The sequence below is a fragment of the Aptenodytes patagonicus genome, chromosome 23 (assembly GCF_965638725.1).
Source record: "Aptenodytes patagonicus chromosome 23, bAptPat1.pri.cur, whole genome shotgun sequence".
NCBI lineage: Eukaryota > Metazoa > Chordata > Aves > Sphenisciformes > Spheniscidae > Aptenodytes > Aptenodytes patagonicus.
In genome coordinates, this window is record NC_134971.1 from 7,408,502 (window position 1) to 7,428,457 (window position 19,956).

The following is a 19,956-nucleotide window of genomic DNA, read 5'->3' on the forward strand; positions in this document are numbered from 1 at the left end:
TCAAAATGAAGCCAAATGAGGTTTGCTTTTGATCTTGAAATGCAACCAAGAGGTGCTCCCTAAATCCTTCCAGGCCTTTCGCACCCCGGATTTGCAAGGAGGCTGTAATATCTGCAGGTCCACCCAATGCACCCACATCTCCCCAACCCCAGCAGTATTTCCATCCATGCTTTCTCCTGCAGCAGGAGCCTACAAGGGTACTGTTATGAGTAATCTCAGCATGGCGAACCCGCAGCCACATCTCTGGCTCTTGGTTCAGCTGAATTTAGGTAACGGGTAGCCTGAGTGATGTGGTCATACTTTATCAGGCTTCTCTGAATTGTCCCCCTGCAGCTGCAGATGCGTTGGGTTTCTGCAGAGGCTGGCCTTCAATTATGAGCGTGGACAAGATGGACATCAAGAAATGACATTTAGTGATGGAGCAACAACCTAAGGAAAGCCAGGAGTTGGTTTCAGAGTAGCTGTGGATTCCTTTACCAGTAGGTGATTGGTAAAATAGAACTGGGAAGACAGCGGGAGCTGCAAGGAGAAGGACAGGGCAGGTTGTGGAAGAGGACCTCTGGCTGCAAGGGAGGAATAAAGGAGATATAACATGTTGCTTCAAAAGCAAAGGGATTTGCAAACAAAAGGTTGGCTGAAGACACTGTATGCTCCACCTGAGTCTTTCAGGTTTCCAAATTTCCAAGTTTACAGCCTGTAGATGGCTGTGGGGAGGGTAGTTATTCTGTTGGGTGCCCAGCTAGCAGGAGAAAATGCCCCTACGGTGCAGGGAGCACTTCATTTCCTTGGGCATCTCCATAGATAAGTGAGCCAGGACCCACCTCACCGTAGCCATGAATTTCCATCGTGACAGTAAAGAAATCTCCCTCTTTCCATGCATCACATCCTCGCTGGTTGAGGAAACCAAGGACATCTGATGGGGACAGAGACGGGAGGAGTGCAGAAAGCACCCCTGGTGCAAGCACGACTGCACCAAGAGAAATCAGCCTGCAAACCCAGTATAAACCAACGAAGGACTTTCCCACTGTACCTGCATCACCCAGCACAGCTGTTGGATAGGTCCTAAATGCTCCACAGCAGGGCTGAAGCCTACCACCTCCCTGTGGACACAGTCTGGGAGGTCTTCAACCACAAGCTGTTCATTTTTTGGTGCGAGGCTTGGCTCAACAGTTTGCAGTCGGTCTGTCGTGACTCAGATTTGGCAGCGATGCCCAACATCCCCCATCCCCAGGAGATTATTGGTGGTGTGGGTACCCCCCCCTTTCTCCTACCCTGTTTCTCCCACGCTCTTTCTCTTGGCACCATCTAGTGGTTATAGGGACGGAGATGCCTCCTCTGCTTTTGGGTTGGGGTCAGAAGGCCACTTCCTCCTCTTCCTCCTGCCTCCAGCCTGGCTTTGCTCCTTTGGGATGCTTTGGGACACCTTTGGGATGCTGGAAGCGTGAAACCCAAACCCTAAAAGATGAAAGGTCTTAGGGAAATGGAAGAACCCAACCCTCCTGGCTCGTAGGGTCTTTGGGAGCTTTTTCCAGCTGACCTGAGTGGTTAAATTTCAATGCATGCGTAGGCTGGTGTGAAACACTTCTTTCCAAGAGGGAAACATCTCTCTTGCTCTCCCTCTCCACCAGCCCGTAAACAAATTGTGCAGAAATAAAGCTTCCACCTGGATAACCATTTAAAATTGTGGGGTGTCTGGGTTTGCTCCCTGTGGATGCGCGTCTGGGGTTTTATGTCCAGATCAGCGCATGCTCTCTTCAACGCCCGCACGGTCCATCCAAGCACTCGCAGACCGGCTTTAGGGCATCTTAAACAGCAAAAAAAGTGGTTTCCTCCATCCAGCACTGAATTCTGTCCTTCCAACATTGTTTTCTAATAAATTAAAAGGAAAAGCACCCACCTTCTCGTAAAGATGTATTCCTTAGATCCAATGTTTGCAAATGATGCTGATTTAGGAGCCTTAGGAATAAGGCTGCAGCTCTTAGAAGAGTTTACATAGAAAGATGCTGGTTGCATTTTTTTTTTTTTTAAAGAAACCTTTAAAATCTTCCAGCAAAAAAGTTTCCCTTAAAAATACAGAACTGAAGAGATCAATTAGAATTTTTCGAACCATGACTATGGGTTTCTGTGCTCCTCTCAGGAAATTCCAGATGAAGGAACATATTTCATTCAGGGAAGAAAAGCCAAATGTGAAAGGAGAAAGCTGCTAGAAAATTTTCACTTAGCTCAAGGGCTTTGAAACCCGCTATGTGTCTATTTCTTATAATCCTAGCAAAGGGCTTCCACTTATCCTCAAACCAGAAGCACTGCCGAAAAGGTCTAGGGATGCATTTCCATTTGCCGTGACATCCTCCAGACGCAGAACATCTTTGCTTTGCTGCTTATGTTCAGTGTAAGCAGTAGCTCCGTAGCACCCAAAATCCCCCCGTGAACATAAAATAGCGATGGGTGGTGGGAATGTTTGCAAGGAAAGGATTTTCTGAAAACAGAAAATGTGATTTCTGCTGAATCCAAGGGAGATCAGTGCTGGGCCGGGGCTTGGGGGGGAGGAAGGGGGATTTAGCTGTGTGTCTGCAAGGCATCAGGAGGATGCGGGCAGAGAGGGCTCCTGCAAGTGATGGATCGCCTACAGGGGCTGGATCCAGGGTGATGGATGGAGGTGGCCAAGGGTGTCTGCAGGCAGGCTGTGAAAGCTTCATGAGTGTTTTCATCCCAATCCTTGCACTCTGCATAACCCAAAAGTGAGCTCCTGTTTCCCCTCCAGACAGGGAGATCCAGGCAGGGAAGCGTCTGAGCCAGGGGAGATGGGAGCTGCAACCCCTCTGTACTAACTGGGTGGAGAAGACCCATCTTTTAGGTCCCAAAACAAGGTAGAGCAGGGGATTCCACTGGCTATCACCTTACGGGACCTTCTTCCCATCTCCTCCAAGCTATTTTAATCGGTCACTAAAGTGTGGCAGCAAACCCAATTCCATCATTTCCTATTATTCAAAAATAAAAACCAAATGTTGGGCCGTACAGCCCAGAGTTCAGATCAGGGGAAAATCCACAAATCTCTTGGCCGTCTGGGATCTTTTGTTTATCGCTGCACTTAATCCCATTTTTGGGTCTCCTGGGCTTGGGCTTGAAAGAAAGATAAATGAGGTGCGTCAGAAGCTCACCTGATTAACTTGGCTAATTCAATGATTTTATTCTTTTCCAAGACTGGTTTGGAAAGGGAGAGGAAGGAATTTGTGCATGCAGAGTCCCAGCCTCGTAAAGGCAGAAGAAAAGGGCTTTTTTTTTTTTTTTTTTTTTTGCAAAGTACAGTCTGCAGGGAGGATGTCAGCAAGAAAATATTGGATAAAGACTGCATTTTTCATTGCACCTCTGTTTTGGCCTGAGCCAGCGCACCGTGCTGCCATCCCCCGCACCACGCCGCACTGCAAAAATAACAGCTTTTCCCTCAGATGCCCATGAAATCTGTGGTGTAGATGGCAATCAGCCATTGCAATGATGTACCCACCCTATATCCTCTGCTTTTTCTGAACTAAAAGGTAAAAAGAGGAAATTTCACTGTGCTTTTTGAGGGGCTTTTTCTGTAAGAGACAGCCAGCATCTCGCACAGCAATACGGTACTCCTGCCAACCCCAAAATCCTCCCCGGCGTGTCCAAACAGAGGCGTGGAGTTCACATGGGCACTGTCTCCCATCCCAGCCAAAAAACCCACGAAATTTTCCCCAGGACTGCGGGAACCAGGACTTCTCCTTGTATTTTTTCCCGTGTGAAATCGAAGCCCAGCAGCGGGCAGGGAGGAGGGTGCCGCATTCACGCCTCGCTCCTGCTGCAGGATCTGGGTGAGGGATGGGGAGAAAATGTGAAGGCAGACCTGGGGACTGTCAAACCTGCCGTAAGTTGGCTCTTGGAAAGGAGAATGGATTAACTCTGCTTCCCAGGATGGAAAAAACCCTGCTGTCCAGACGCTTGACATACATGCATGATTTTAGCCACCCCTGCAAGAGCAACCCTGCAAGGGAGATGCAGCAAAACCCCCATCGCTGGAGGCTTTATCCCAAATTTTATCTGCCATCCCCGGGGCACCTCAACTCTCTTTCTGTAGATGATTTATTTTAATCGCTGTAGCTCGCCGGGACCTGATTCCTTCCCTGAAAAAAAGCCATCCTCTCCCATCTGGTTTGGGTTAGGAGTCCGTCTGCCAAGCGCATCACCGGGGGGGCTGTGAGTTCAGCCCCCCCCTCAAGCGACGGGAGCCCGGGGTTGCCGGTGGGGGCTTGGTCCCAGCCGCTCGCGCCCCTCACCATGCCCTGTCCGCCCCCGTGCAACAAGCTGCTGCCTCCAACATCTGCTTCCAATCGCTTCTTCATCTGACCAGGGCTGGGAAAAGCCAAGCTTTTGCTGCGATTCAGGGTCTTAAAGGCACCGTGTGTGGACAAATCCCACCCCCTGTGCCTGGTCTGGAGCCATCCAGCCTAAAAAAAAACAACTCTAGCAGGTTTTTGCCTTTATTTAATAGCAAAGTGGGGTGTTTTTATTCCAGGTAAGCAAGAGAGATTTGAGATTTTCTAAAAAAATTCAGCTTTTCTCCAGGTGTGCATCAGCACATGCCATGGGTACTGGTCCTTGGGCTTTGTGGCGGACGAGTGATGTACGTGCCCATGCAGGATTTGTGTCTTTGCAATTCCTTGGGGACAGTCCTGCAGAGGCATTGAGAGGCAGATCTTTGATCTTTAATTCTTGCCTGACGTCACAACAGCCCTTTCGTGCTCAGCCCATCCACGTGGAGCTGAGAACCGACGTGCCAAAAGCAGCACCCCACCTCCTTGCAGCGAGCTGGCTGGAAACCCTTTCCAGGTCAGTCACAAGAGGGAGACAAAAAGCCAACAGCAGCTGCAGATTTGGGTTGGAGACCTGGTTTTGTGGGAAAAAAAGGAAAATGTTGCATTCCTGTGATGAGAAGTACAATGTTTCAGCTCTTCTTGTGTTGGGGGTTGAGTAGGGAAATGACGTGGACCCAAACAGCCCCTGGAATTCAATATTCACTTTCCTAATGGATTGAACTAATGGATCAAACCAGAATTTTTTCTCTCAGTGAATTTAATCCCTTACCTGAGCAACCCATGAGCCTGACCCAACTGTCAGAACTGCAAGGAGGGAGACAGAGACCCTTTTTATCATGCATAAAATACACTTGGCCTCTGTTAAAGTGAATTTACGCAGCTCTGCAAAAAGCAGGTGGCCGTGTCAGGGTTGCCCTCCCATCAGCTTGATTCTCTCCTGCGCCCAGTGATGCTCAGCAGCACCCATCGCCCTCCTCCTCCAGCGAGGAAAGTGGTTCCTGGCGTGGACCCCGTTTCACGGAGCAGCATCGGTGCATCTGAAACCACCGCAGCCCCGTCCCCCTCGAGCATTAAAAGCTGGAGAGAGCATAAAAGAGCCACCTTTAAAACACTCAAGATGTACTCAAAGTGGGGCTGCGATGAGCTGTGAAATCTCAGGGCAGCGCCAGGGCTGGGAAAGAGAAGGGGAAAATCTCTTCCAGAGGTTCAGAGGGCCCAAAACTTGCATTTTCATGGCAAAAAAAAAAAAAAGCAGAGTGACTCCACAGCAGGAAAACTCTTCCTTTCCTCTGCCGTGAGCAAGATTAGGCCTTGGAGAAACCTTCTGGTGGGGCTGGTTGCTAAAATTAGCCTGGAGAAAGCCTGGGAGATGGGAGAGCAAGAAAGCATCTGTGTTGCTGGAAGAGGCTGAGCCGACCGCAGGCTTTGCGTACAGGGTCTGAGAGGGGCTCGAGCCATTTGGGATGGCAAATTTTGCTATATTTGCCCCCAAATTGAAATGCTGGCAGATGGCTGGTCTCACCCACCGCCTGCCTGCTGATCCGGCGGGGAGAATTACCGCCAATATTAATAGCTGCCCTTGATTTCAACTTGCTGACACTGTGAAGATGGTTTTAATTAAAACTTGTTAGCAGCAACCTGTTCCTGAAAATGAGCATAGCTAACCCAATTACTGAGCCGGTTCCTTGACGATACTGCTCTTCCCAGAAACCCGTCTTGGGTACACATGTAAATCCTCACCCCGCTCCTATTCCCAGCGCTAGGGAGGGTGGAAATCTGAAAGGAAAGCTGAAAATTTGGGGTGCTGCAGGGCTTGGGGTGCTGGAGCTCAGGGAGGATTGATGCTGTCACATCCAGAGGACGACCTTCTCCATGGGACCAGTCCTCCTTGGAGATCTATGGTCTGTGCAGAGTAGTGATTTGAGCTCTGCAGGCAGGTTGGGGTGTGGAAGGGCTATTTTGGTTAAAAATTTGAGCTTATTTCCTCGGCATGACCTTGAGCCTGGGCTGGGAAGCACAGCTCTGGTGCTAGATGGGACTCCTCCATGCAAAGCTTTCCCCCAATCAGAGGCAGGGGGAGGCTGTCAGGAACCAGCATCAGAGCCGAGACCTACCCAGGGGAATGGGAAACCCCATCGAGCTGGAAAAACCGACCCCAGCACGTGTGTCGGCTGCATCCACAGGTGAGCAGGTCCCAAGAGCCGGCTCCGAGGGGTCCAAGCATCCTCAGCATCCCCACCGCTGGGCTTTTCGGATGCCTCCTCCCCATCCCTGCCTCGCGCCGGAGCTTTGGGCAAGGAGCAAAAATTATGAATGGCTCCTTCTCCCCCTCCGCCGCCAGCCCCTTTCACTTCTGCTTCGCCATCCCCCACAAGCAGCTGTTTCCTATTACCATAAAAGCTGACAAGGTGCAGGGCTGGAGCGGAGCCTCCTTTGGCAGGTAATTTTGACGAGAGGCAGAGGGCCGGGGCTGGGTGTCTCTGATGGGTTTCCGGGGCTGTTATCAGCCCGGCGCGACCCCCTCCCGTCTGCGGACGCACTCGCCGTGCCGGGGGCGGGGAACTGCGGCGGCTCGGCAGCACCAGCTCTTTCCTCGCTTGGGAATGGGGATGGGACATCCCCAACGAGCAGCTCAAGCCCGCGGGATATCTCCAAACACCGTTGCTTTTCGGTTCAATCCCTGCCGGTCAGCATTTCACCTGTCTTCAGGAAATATATCTCTGGCGCACCCGGCTCGGACACATTTACAACCTTTTATCTCCTGGCGGCAGAAATAACACAGCTGTGTGCTGGACACGGATAATCTGCTCAGGCCTTCAGCCACGTCGGTATTTCTTGCCGTGCCAAGAATACAGTACCCTGCCTTTTCCCCTTGGCCACGCACAGCATCCTCACCCACACCAAGAGATGCAGGCGAGCAGGCGCTGCCGTAGTTCAGGTGGGATGCGCAGCCCAGCCGGCTCTCCAGCTTTTCCCCAACAGAGCATCTATTCATGCAGGAGGCTGTGAGGCCAGCCAAGGCTTAAAGATTAAATATATTTATTAAATAAATCAACTAAATAGATAGATACTCCATCTTCTGGGTGCCTGTTCATTCGCTTCCACAGTCCTGGATGAAAGCAGCACCATCGCTTGCAACACAACCAGTACCCCTGTGCCCCCAGATGAATTAATAACCTGCTTCTCAGTCAGACACATGAAACATAATTTTGTAGCTCTGCCCAGGGACTAGGAGACATGATTGAAGTCACAGCGGCTGGAAAATGCACCGTGCCGTGGGGGAGAAGGAATCACTGGTGGGGTACGGGGACAGCAAATGCAATTTGTCTTGACCCTTTTTTGAGCAGGCTGTAAGAAGTGGTTGCCTTGCTTTAACTGAGTTTGGGGTGTATGAGCTTGTGTGTGATGGCTCCAAGATGGTTCGAAGTTGGGGATCCTGAGTCAGAAAAGACATCGCCTTCCCTGGCTTGGCTTGGCAGGGGTCTGCATCCTCCCTTTCTCCTCCTCAGCCATTGCTTCAGCCGAGACCATGACAATTTGGTCTCCCTAGAAACTCCGTGGTCGGCCTCATTTGGTTTTTCCAAGCACGGCTTATCCATTTCAATTGTCCTTCATTAGCCGGTAATCATATAATTGCCTTCCCTTTAACTTCAGCCCAGGCTGTGCAGGCAGCTCCCAGATGCGCTGCACATTCCCCATCGCCAGCCTCATTAGCAGGGAGATGCCATCCTTCTCTAACAAACTTTCCAGCTCTGGCCACCCTGCCTGGACCCTGCTCCCTCTTCCAGCACTCAACCAGCAAAGCCCAGATGAGGCACGGGCAGATTTTGGGTTGCAGAGGGGTTGACCGGCTCAGAGATGGAGGGGTTAATGCATTCGCTTTCTTTCCCCCAAGGACATCTCGAAGCGTGAGTGTCTTGCTCCCCCCCTGCCACCCAAGCTCAAGTCTCGGTTGCAATTCTGTTTGCATTTTGCTAATAAAACCCGCCGGTCCCCGTCCTGCTTAACATCAGCCAGACCCCATTTCCACGTGCCTGACAGCTTCCAGGGCCGGGTGATACCTGGGTGTCTGAGGGAGGGAGGAGAGCTCCCGCAGCGAGCTCCGGGCTCGTTTTTTTCCAGATTTGCTTAATTTTTCCTGCTAGTCCTGCCTCAAATTGCAAGGATGCTTCTCCGGAGCCTGCCTGGAAACGCGATGCTCCAGACCATCTCCCTTTGTCGCCAGCGCAAACCGGCTCTTGATGGATCCAAAAGCATCTTCTCCCACCTCTCACACCCCTGGCACATACCTCCCCACAGCCCGGCACCAAGAAGAATGAAGATTTTGGGGCCAATTGCCTCTTTGTAGCGATTTTAAGGAAAACAGCAGATTAAAATCTTGTCGAGCTGGAAGGATCAAGTCCAAGTGCAACATCGAAACGGGGCCTTTCACACTGAACCCTCTTTGTGCAGCTGCTGTGACCTATCTCCACCCTGGAGGTTTTTCATACTAGCATTTGTCGAGTGTCAGGTTTAATTATAGGGACAGGGGTGTTTTTTTATCCAAGGTGTTATCTGCTTCTCGATAAACAGCACTACAGGGAGATCTAACCTCTGCAAAAATGGGGTGAGCTTCTCCATCTCACCTACACTAGGGTAGAAAGAGGAGTTTAAGTGCTTGGGGTCTGGCCAAGGTCACACAGATGGAAAAAGCCAAACAGGCTCAGAGTTAATTTGTCCTCGGGAGGTGCCATGCGAGAAGCTGTGCTGCCCTTGCCCTGTTCCTGCATCCCTGTCCTGGGGCAGACTGATGGCTTGGGAGCTCTTTCACCACTAAAACTGCTCCCGAAACCTGGAAATCACCGCTCTGTCTAGACCAAAAGTGGCTCCAAAGGTAGAAATGTGTAGGAATCAACTCTAGGAAGGCAGTTGTCCTGCTTTGGGTATTATTAACAGCAACACCCTACCAGCCCATGCTCCAGCAGAGTATTATAGAGCCAATGTCCTCTATATTTTGTGCATGGATTTTTTGACGTATTTTTTCCAAAGGCACCACTTTTTCCAAAAGCAGGACCACCTTCCGGTGCTTCCCAACCTCTTTGCAGTAGCATCGTCCTACCTACATCCTCGTGGATGTGCAACATGCTGAGCTCTCACTGATTTTAGGGGGACGGAGGATGCATGGGGGTCCAGGATGATGTGGGATTTGGTTCTTAGGGAAAAAAACCACTGTCCCACAAGAAGTTTTACTCCATTGGTGGTCTTGAGTTTGAGAAGCACTTCAGGATGAAAGGAGTGATAGAAGTATCAAATATTATGCTAAATAGCTTTGCGAGAACTCCTGGATGTTTTAGGAGCGCTGCCAGGCGGTGAGCTGGATAAAGCCAAACTCTTCTAGCCTATTTATTTTCTGAAGGCTTAACTTTGTTTAAACAGAAAGGTCAGAGCAGATAACAAGGCTGGGAGCACAAGTGCCCAGTTCCCATCCTCCACACATCAGGCGATTCTCCACACGGAGCAGTGCAAAGCTGATACCCCAAAAAGCAGGGCAACAGTAGAAAATTTGGGGTCTATCCAGCATGTTGCTGTGTTATCCATGACGCATAAGAACAGCAGGTCTTGTGCTGCCCATAACCTGCAAGCTGCAGCCCCGTGGCCCTGGGATGCTCCCGTGCTCCCTGAGTGGCCCAGGAGCCCCCAGCCTGCTCCTGCTACCTTGGGCCACCTCATCTCCTGACAGTGGGGTACAGAGATGTAGCTTGGGGGACTCAGAGGACACGGAAGCAGCCGAGCCAGGCTGAGGTCGTGCTTGCAAAGCTCCCTCCTGTCATTTACTGATCCTAATCAGGCTGCAATAAAACCTGTGATTGCACATCTCATAAGCGAGATCACAGGGAGAACAGGAAATGAGCTAAGTTAATCAAATTAGATGAAAGACAAGGAAAAAGGAGTCTGAAAATCCCATCTGGGGAACAATTTTATTAGTGCTTTGCACTCCTGTAGAACATTTTTGATGGGGAGCGCTGGAGCATTAATTCATCCAGGCAGTGCCACTCAGCAACCGCACTTTCCAAGGCAAGCGGATGAAGGTGAACATCATTTCCACCACTACCAAAGTCCTGCCGCTTTGGGCTGTATGAGAGAAAATCAAGATACATTTCTTGTTGCAATGTTCTCCCTTTGCTAAAATTCAAATAAACCTGCACTTCTCTTCCTTTGTAAATTAAGGGGTTTCTTGTCTTTCCCATCAGAGTCCTTGTCCTGCTTTCGCTCTTTGCTTGTGTTGCTGTATTCAGCATGATGGTGAGGAGTCAGACCTCTCCTCTCCATGCTCTGGGTTACAGAAATGCAAATGAAACGAGCAGGACACATCTTCCTGTCTTGATCTCACATTTGGTTCCTTCTTCCTGCCTTTCTCTGAATTTCCTTAACAGAAGGAATGAATATTTCATTACATTCCTTCTGACATTGACTCCTCTTGCAAATCACCACAAAAGCCTGGCAGAAATAGAGAAGATGAATGCAAAGTATTGTGTATGCATCATATTAATCCCATAACTTTCAGACCACCCAACAATACAGAAAACAGGCTTGACACTCGATGGTGATTTTACCTTTCCCACTTCTATCCGTTTTGAGGTCCTGCTGCCCCGTACAGGCTCATCTGTGGTCAGTGGGTGACACTGAGCTTTGACAGAGCTGGGATCTCATGGAGGCTTCCCGTAGCTTTGCAGATGTAATGCCCAGGTCATATTTAGCAGCCTCTGGAGGAGACATCTCAACCAAGCATCTGCTCTTCTGGCATTTGGAAAGCCGGCTGCTTGTCCTCTCGAGGACCAGATGAGAGCCAAGCAAGGTGGTGATGGTTTGAAGCCAGGCCAGGATGCGTTGGTCCCATCTCTGAGCAAATAAAAGACAACTGTCTTGGAATATCTGTGCCCGTGTGTAAACCAGGTTATTTTTCCTGTCCCTGTATCACGAGGGAGTCAGAGTCAGGCTAAGAAAGGAGGAGAGCTCTTTGGAAAGGTTTCCCATCTGCAGCTTCATTAATGCATCTAGGTTAATGTGTGAAGATCCAGGGATCCAGAGCCCCAGGTCAGCCCTTTGGCATCATTTTTGGTAGTGATGGGGCCTGGATTTCATCCTGTTGCAATCCCATCCAGAGCTCAGGTGAAATACATCGGCAGGGCAGGGGCAGAGGAGCCAACACTGCTCCCAGGCTTACAGTCCCAGGCAGCCTGTGCAGAATCTGGCTTGACAAACATTGCAAAGCAACCAGGATTTAACAAAGCCTTGGCCACCTTCCAGCCCCGCACAAGAGCTCCTATGCTTTAGCCCACCACGAACCCACCCTGACCAGTCTTTTAGCCCCTTGACCTGCCTTAGCCCCATTTCCCTCTGCGTGCAAAGAGGGGGAAAGAGTTTGACTTGCAAATATCGTTTCGGTTCCTCGTCGAGAATTGAGCATTTTGAGCAGCGCCGTGTTGCACCGGGGTTTCTCCACCATCCACCACCACCTCCATTCCCTCCTGCATCATGCTTGCACGCAAAGAGGTGCCGCCTGCCCAGTTTTGGGGATGCAGTGGAGATGTCTGTGTTGCAATACGTGTCATGGACACATTCACTTCAATGACTTGCCATGACCTTGCTCTCCAAATATCTATGTCAAACATCCCCGTCCCCACCACCCAGCTGCCGCGGCACTTCAATCTTGACATATTACCCATTCATGAGCTTTTTTAGGGGCAGAAATCCACACCCACCTTCAGTACCGTGTAACCTGGCAGAAGGCTTTTATAAACTTTCTTTTGTGTGTGGCATCTTTTTTAAAAAAAAAACAACCCAAAAAACCACCCAAAAAACTTTGTCAGAAAGTGCTAGTTTTGTCACAACTGAAACTGTTTGCAGGAAAGGGCTTTCAAACTAGCTTCCTGTTTCAAAAAGAAAATTAAAAAAAGCTTTTAGAATGTCCTGAAATTGTCAAAAACATCCTGTTTTGACATTCAAAGAAAATTTGTCTTTTGGTTGGCAGCGAGTTTGTTAAAAAATAATAATTTTCAGAAAGAGTGGGAAAAAAAAACCAAACCACCACCCCACCCCAAACCAAAGTATGCTTCAAAGATTTGGGTGAGCCCAATTCAAAACTTGGGCTTTTTGATTTATCGGTGTTGAAATGGAGCCTGCTCTCTTTAGGAAGCGACAAGGTGTTCGGTGTCTCAAAATACGGAAAAGAATCGCATCACGGTTGGGTCGCATGCGTGGTTGACCATCTGGTACTGCTGGCATCCAGGTTGATGGAGGGAAAAGTCCAGTGATAACAGCGTCTACTACCTGCAGGTCCCAGTTAGCGATGGGATAGTGCTTTATCCTTGGAAATCAACGCAATTCTGCTTTTTAGGAAATAGAGAAGAGTTGGGAAGAGCAGGTTTTAGGAGCTTGAATATGGGTTTGCTGCACCTAACGCTGCCAGTGCTTTTACTCCTGGGAGCTGCTTGTCACCCTGAAAGCATCTCTGGGATGTTCAAGACTAAGAGTGCCTTCGGATCGGTGTGGATCTGCCAAGTTTTTACACCCACCTTAAATCTGGGTGCTCATGACACCCGTTTCAGAGCCTGGATGTCAGAGAGGCTCTGACAGAGATGTACCAAGGCTGCCGAGCCCGAGGTGTTTGCAGCCATCCATGAGATTTGGACCAAACCACAGGAGTGAAAGCATCAGCAAGGAGCCAAGCAAAGTTCAGGTCAGGTCAAAGCAAACGGAATTGGTGTTATGTGCCAAATTAATTTATTTTCTGAAGTTAGCAAATGGTTCTTTGGACTTTCAAGAGGAGGTTTTTTGGTGAAGGAGTAAACCCTGCTGTGCTGGCTCCATTTTTAAGACCAAAATATCCTTGAAAAGTAAAACGAACACCCAAACATCCTTTTGGAAAATGTCAAGATGGAGAACGGATTGTCTGGACCTTTTTTTGCCAAATTTTATCAAAATTGTAAATTCAGTCTGAGCTGGTGAATAGTTTGCTTCCTGCACCCCACCAGCCTCCTCAAAATCTGCTATATTTTAGCAAATTTGAACACCCTACAAACACAGCAAACCTTACAGCACCGTCCTTGCTGGGTTTTAAATGCCTCTATGGCACTTTGGGATTTTTGGTGGTAAAATGGGATGCTAACAGTTAATGAATTTAATGATTTATAAGCCCTGACATACTAAATTCATTAAGAAACAGTGGACAAAATGCAAATATAGGGCTAGGGAAGAAGAACATGTTGCTAACCGGATTTCAGATGATGAATATCTAAGTTCACATGTGATGAAAAAGCAAAGCTATGAAAGGTGTCTGCAGTCACAAAACAAAGTCTATTAAGCCTACTTGTTCTGGATAGTATTGAACAAAGCTCGGGAGAAAAATTGGATAAAATAAATGCTTTTGATTTTCTAATGTGTTTTGAGCTAAGGCCAAGGGCTCAGATGGTTTTCCTAAGAATTACACTTGGTTGTTTGCAGGGAAATAGCTCTTTACACTAGAACAATCTCTGGAGCTGGTGAAATGCGTCCCAGCTGTGGGCTGTTGAATTCATATGTCACTTCGGTCTTAGCAAAGCCTTCCTCCTTCGCAGATGCAAATGGGTTTAGTCTTCAGAGTGCTTAATATTAAACAAGAGCCCTAAATAGTGTGAATTAGGTGCCGCATAAAGCCATAAGTCCTCTCTGTCTTAGAGATGTTGCTATAACTTGTCGGGGCTGTGGAACCTGTGAGCATCTACCTGTGCCGTAGGAGCAACAGGAGGGGACCAGGAGGATGCTGCGAAGCAACCCTGCAGCAGAAGTGCAAAGCTGCTGTCAGAAAATGGGGCAAAACCAGCTGGGTTTGGGTGCCCTGGGGACATGAGCATAGGTATCTGTGCCCTTTAGGGGTGCCGGCTTTGATGCAGTGGCCTCAGCAATATTGCACTCCTCCAGGCAACCCCAAGTCTCATCTCTTCCACGTTCTCCTTTTGAAGCTTTGTTTTTCCCTCTCATTTCTTCTCCTATTTTTTTTTCCTTCTCTCAGGCCAAACCCTTTTGCCAACATGTTTCCTGCTTGCAAATGAGAGCAAAAAGGGGGTTTGGGGAAGAGGAGTGATCATATGGACATTTCTGGGCCTCTGATAAAGGGATGGGTGGTGCTGGCAGCTCTGTCAAACCGCGGCTGATGGTTTTGTGATGTGGGCTGTGTAATGTCCCATCTGGGAGAGAGCTGAGTCCAAACTCACCCACTCACATATTTTCCAGAGATGTGTTACTGCACATATGTTCAGAGGACAGGAGAAACCTGTTAAAGAGATAACCTCACCGCATCCCAACGCCATCCTCCCCCGAGGTCTGCTCTGCTTGCAGGATCCTTATGCTGCTCTCAGCCCGGCGGCCAGGGAGACGGACAAGTCTTGCCAGAAAAAGAGAAGGGAAAGTGCTCGCAGGTGTCTGGCCCGCGTTAACACCGTGTTGAAGCCCTGAAGCTGCTCGAGATCGGCCGTGTAGGGAGAGCAGTGGGGTGACATGAGGCCTCCACGCTGGGTGCAGCAAGTGGGTCCCTGCAGCAGGTTGATAAGGGGGTGGCAATGCCATCCAGTAGCTGCTTGCATGCCAGTTCTTGGCACGGAGGGCTGGATCCTGCCCTCTTATATGACATTTGCAGGTTTTATACCCGTATCCTTGAGAAAATGACATATGGGAAGGAAGAAAGGCTGTAAGGTAATGAAGGGCTCACAGCAACGCACCACCTCCATTTTGCATAGGGGAAATGGTCTATCGATTGGCTCAGCCCAACATGATGAGGCTGAATAACAAACAGACTATTATTAATTATCTGTCAGAGCAACATCTCTCAGGTCTGGACTAAAACCTCCTTGCTATAAATGCTATCCAAGCAGAACAAGAAACAACACGTATTCCCCCAAATCCTTGGAAAACCCATCCATTTTCTTGAGATCCTCAGCTGAGATTGATAAAACCCAATTTCCAGCAGCCTTTTGCCCCTACATGCCTCCAGTTCGGCAACGTAGCGACTACCCCAGGACATGATAACAACCTGAAAATATTTAAGGGATGTAAACAACAGGAGGGAAAGCACTGGGACGTTGCTGAGAGCAAGCTCTGCTGAAAGTACAAGGGATTGGAGGAGCCCCACAGGGGGAGTGGGTATGGCAGGGCTGACATCTCAGATTATTGTGCCAAAAAGCTGTCATGGATATTTTCCTCCTTGCACATGGATATCTTGCAATGGATATTTTCCTCCTTGCACATGAAGACCTTAATGTGCATGGGTTTACATGCTCCTCTGCAACCCCTTGATGACCCAGATGGTCTCTTCTCTCAGACATTTTATAAGCTTTACGAGTTTAGGAGCTTTAGGAGTTTTAGGTTCAGAGCTAAAGCTTTCAGTAAATCCCAAATTTTCTTTTCAGAAAAGCTGAGTGTCCAGTGAGGCAGGAAAGATGCAGTGAATGCTTCAGCACATGGATCACACAGGGTGCTTTAACCTGCTTCCATCCCAGGCTACGTGTAGTTGAGGTGGTGGCACGTGCCTTGGTCCTATCCAAGAGGTGTCACCCAGCGTGTCCTCGATGCAGTACATGGGAATGGCTTGGAAATGGCCCTTGCACAGCCCTGGGGGGGATGCAAGTGCTTGCTGCTGGATAGTCCAGACAGAGCTGGGAAACAAGGGCTTGGCAAGTGATTTTATCACCTCTACTCATCTCAGAGGCCGGCTGCCAGACTGCTCAAAGGTCAGGGAATTAGAGATGGATATTCGAGGAGTATCGTTTGCATCTCTCACTCTGTTATTATGGAAAAATGTTCCTGTTCATCCATTTCATTTTACACCAGGGTATAGCGTGGCTAGCCTGAAGTTGGCAGTGACCTCTTCTTGAAGTGCCAAGACTCTTTTGCACACATGCAATAAAATAAATCACTTGAGGTAGTTGCATTGCAACTTATTCTCTCTCACACTTCGGCACCAGGAGGCTGGAGCCAAAAAACCATCACGGTGGGGCGCTTAACCTGTGAGCCATTGGCCATGAGTGGTTTCTCTGCCTCCAAGGCAGGTGATTTTATAGCCTCTTTGCTACAAACTGTTAAAAGCCCCCCTGTGCTCTTTCCTTGCTCTTAATTGACATTAAATCATCCTGACCTGATCTTTGCAAACAGAGGATCTGTGGAAGATGCGGGTAACGTAAAAAGCAGGAGGTTGCTTAGGCAAGAGGCTTGGATAACACGGTTAGGACTAAGCTCCAAGCCACCAGCTTTAGGGATGTATTTGCTCTTCAGGCCAAGCTTGAAGAGGATAATATCAGGCATGTACCAAGACCTGGTTGCTCCCTCCGGTGACCATCACCATCAGGGAGCCGCCCCAAAGTACTTTATCAAAATTTGCCGGTGGGAATCCAAACAAGAGCCTTTGCAGGGTTAAAAAAGCCAGGGCTTGCCGATGAGGGTGAGTGGAGAGGTTTGCCAAGTGACCCTGGTGCTAGGTGGTACTCCCTCCAGCCGGGGACATGCAGGCGGCTCAGGGCAGAGGCACCCAGCCAGCACAGCTGGACCCTTTCCGAAGTTAGTTTGGATCCCGTAGGTGTATGATGTGCTCACATTTATTACGCACTGGGTTGGAAGGCGGCAGCAGCAGTGGTTTTGCTGTTTGCTTGCTCTGCTGTTGGGCTGAGAGCTCCCACCGTGCAGCCTGTCCAGCTATGCTGGCAGTGATGCTCGAGGCTACTCAGGGAACGACCAGGGCTCCACAAACCCCAGCTGCGTGAGTTAAACTGTGCTGATCACCAGTGACAGACATATCTGTCCTCAGGAGATGTTGTTAATAACTTTCATCAATGAGCAGAAGAGCAAATTCCTCGTGGGCACTGGCAATGCAGCCAGGACCCACCAGGGCTCACAGGCACTTGGATCCCCTGGCATTATGTGGCTGCAATAGAAAATAACACCTACTTTTCCTGAAATCATTCTTTTTGATCATGATAGCTTCAAGGATATAATAATACAGGACAGGAGGCGATGCGCTGGGGTACCGAGTCCCATCCTTGCTATTGCAGGCAAACCCAATAAATAATAAATGTATCACGGTCCACACAGCCAGTACTTAAAGCTCCTGATTTCCCGTGTCAAGGCCAGATACTTACCCATTTTTCCATGATAGCACATTTGAGCTGCTTCCCTTCACATACCGCTCATAAGCTCCCTGACCCACCCCTGCATTAACCCAGTTCATCAGGGGCTTAGCACCACCCCATCCACCTTTGCACTAACATCCAAAAGACCAACATCTCAAATAACTCCTTGGCTTGCTTTGGAAATCCATCAATCCTTACTTTTTGGAACACCGTTCCAAACCTCCAGCCTCAGATATTTCTGGCTTGCTGGAAGAGGAGCAAGAGCACCCATTAGTAAAACAGTTTCAATGTTTTTTCAACAGCATCAATACGAGTTAGCAGAACATTTTCACGCCTTGTGCTGCAGAGGGCAGGGGCTTTCTGCAAAGGAAGGCAGTGTCCTTGGATGTGCAGATGTTCTGGGGCTCTCTGCTATGCTAATAGTGCATGAAAGCAGCTTATTAGCATGCAGTGGGCAACTGCAAATCTGGGATTTGTTCACTTAGCCACCTCTTAATAAATAGATATCTGGTTTGTGAGTTTGCATTAGGCATTCTTTGCATGCGCCTTGAATATGTGCAGAAACGTGCTCATGCAGGCTTTGATGTCTGCAATATTTAACATCATCTGTTTTCCGATCAACTTGTCTTCTGAGCTCAGGATTTCATTCGGGGATACTTCTGCCTGATGCCTACATTTCTTCTGACTTTGTGCAACATCTGGGGAATTTGACACATGCTCAGGAGGGCAGCATGCTATTAATTGGACATTAAGTGGTGGGCCATGTCTGAGGCCATTGCACATTGTATTAATTACTGAGTGGCTAATAACAACCTTCTGCCCCTGGTATTTATAGAATAATAAAATCTGTCCATGACACTGGCCTCACATCTGGTGAAACTGGCAAACACATTTTCATTTACCTCCCTTTCTCGAGCGTGCTAATAGCTTTCAGATTTCCAGGGGGACAACTGGAGATCTTAAAGTCTTACGGACACATTGCTAATGGCTCCAGAGTGAAGGGTGAGCTGAGATTTGCACTTCAAACAGGACCGAACCCTTCTATTCCTCCCCTTGCCCGATGTGGTATCGTGGCTCCGGGATAAAAAGCTGGGATTTTGGTGTGCTTTGCTGAACGAGCTGTTTACAAACACCGCAGCTCCAGTTTTGAAACTTTTCCCTGTGTTGTTTCACAAAATAAAAGCATCCCTGTAACCATCAGTATTTATAACACCCACGTGAGGGATGCTGAGCGGCATCTCCGCAGGTGCTGGGAATGGGTGGTGTGGGTCTATATAAGGCAGATATCGCCCTTTTCCTCTGTAAGGAAGATTTGGGAGGAGAAGTGCTTTCAGGAAGGGCTGAAAGGGAATGCTATGCTATTTAGGAGAGAGCTGCTTGCTTTAGGAAAAGCCGTACCAGGCTCTACCTTGTAAGGGACTCTGCTCTAACCTACAAAGGCTGAGAAGCAGAATTAGGGGTGGCTGCAGGTAACTGCAAGGCTGATGTTGCTCTGTGATCTGCAGGGCAGGCTCTCAGGCAAGGGCTGAAGGATGCTGCCCTGCAAGAGGAGGGGAGCAGGGCCAGGGCAGGCTGCTGAGCCTGGGCATCTCGTCTGCTCCAAAAGAGAGACTGGAGAAGGACTTGTAGTGGGGAAACTCAATGTACCCCCTCCCATTCTTGAAATTGGTTGTTGCAGATGTGGGCGATCTCCTAGAGTGTATTCCTGGCTTGAGCAACTTTGAAACCTCCCCTTAAAGCAACTGCTGAGCTCCCATGCCCAGCATGCTGCTTTTCCTCCTGTGTTGGTTTTTAAAGGCTCTTAGCAAATCCCAAAGAAGTGGGTGTTTCTGTGCCAGCGGCAGACTGGGGAAAATTGCTCCAGGGATGCTTAGGTGGTATCTTTAACCTAAATGAGTAGGGACCACTTATGGGAAAGTAGGCACAGGCAATACAAAGTTATCAGGTCAAATATTACAAACTCTCTGGACCAGTTTTGTCCTGAGGTTGATGCTATCATGCAGAAACCCCAAGGAAATGGCAGTCCCTGGGGCAGTGCATTGTTTGCTGCAGCTTTCTGTTATAGTTGCATTCCTCCGGAGCAGTCTTGCTGGTTCAGAGAGCCTGAACTGCCATCTCCAGGCCCAGGCTCCCAAATAGCCTGAAAGCAATGGGGTTGGAGGACAGTGGTACAATTACAGGGTATTTGCTTATACCTCTGCAAGGACTTAGTTGGCCAAAGGGGTGCTCTTCTCTAAAGCTTTTGGGGAAAACCTACCGCGGGATTTGTTTTTGTACTTGTAGGGGCAGCAGGGAACAGATTAAGGATGGGGAGTTCATAAACAGTCAGCAAAACTCCTCATTACCCAGGAGATTGCTTATAATGTTCGATCTGTCCAAGCTGCTCCATGCACATAGCTGGGAGGATGCATCCTGCCATCTTTCCCCCTCTCCTCCCTCAAGCAACCGCTGTTCTCCGAGATAGAGCCCCGGTTTGTCTCTGTTAG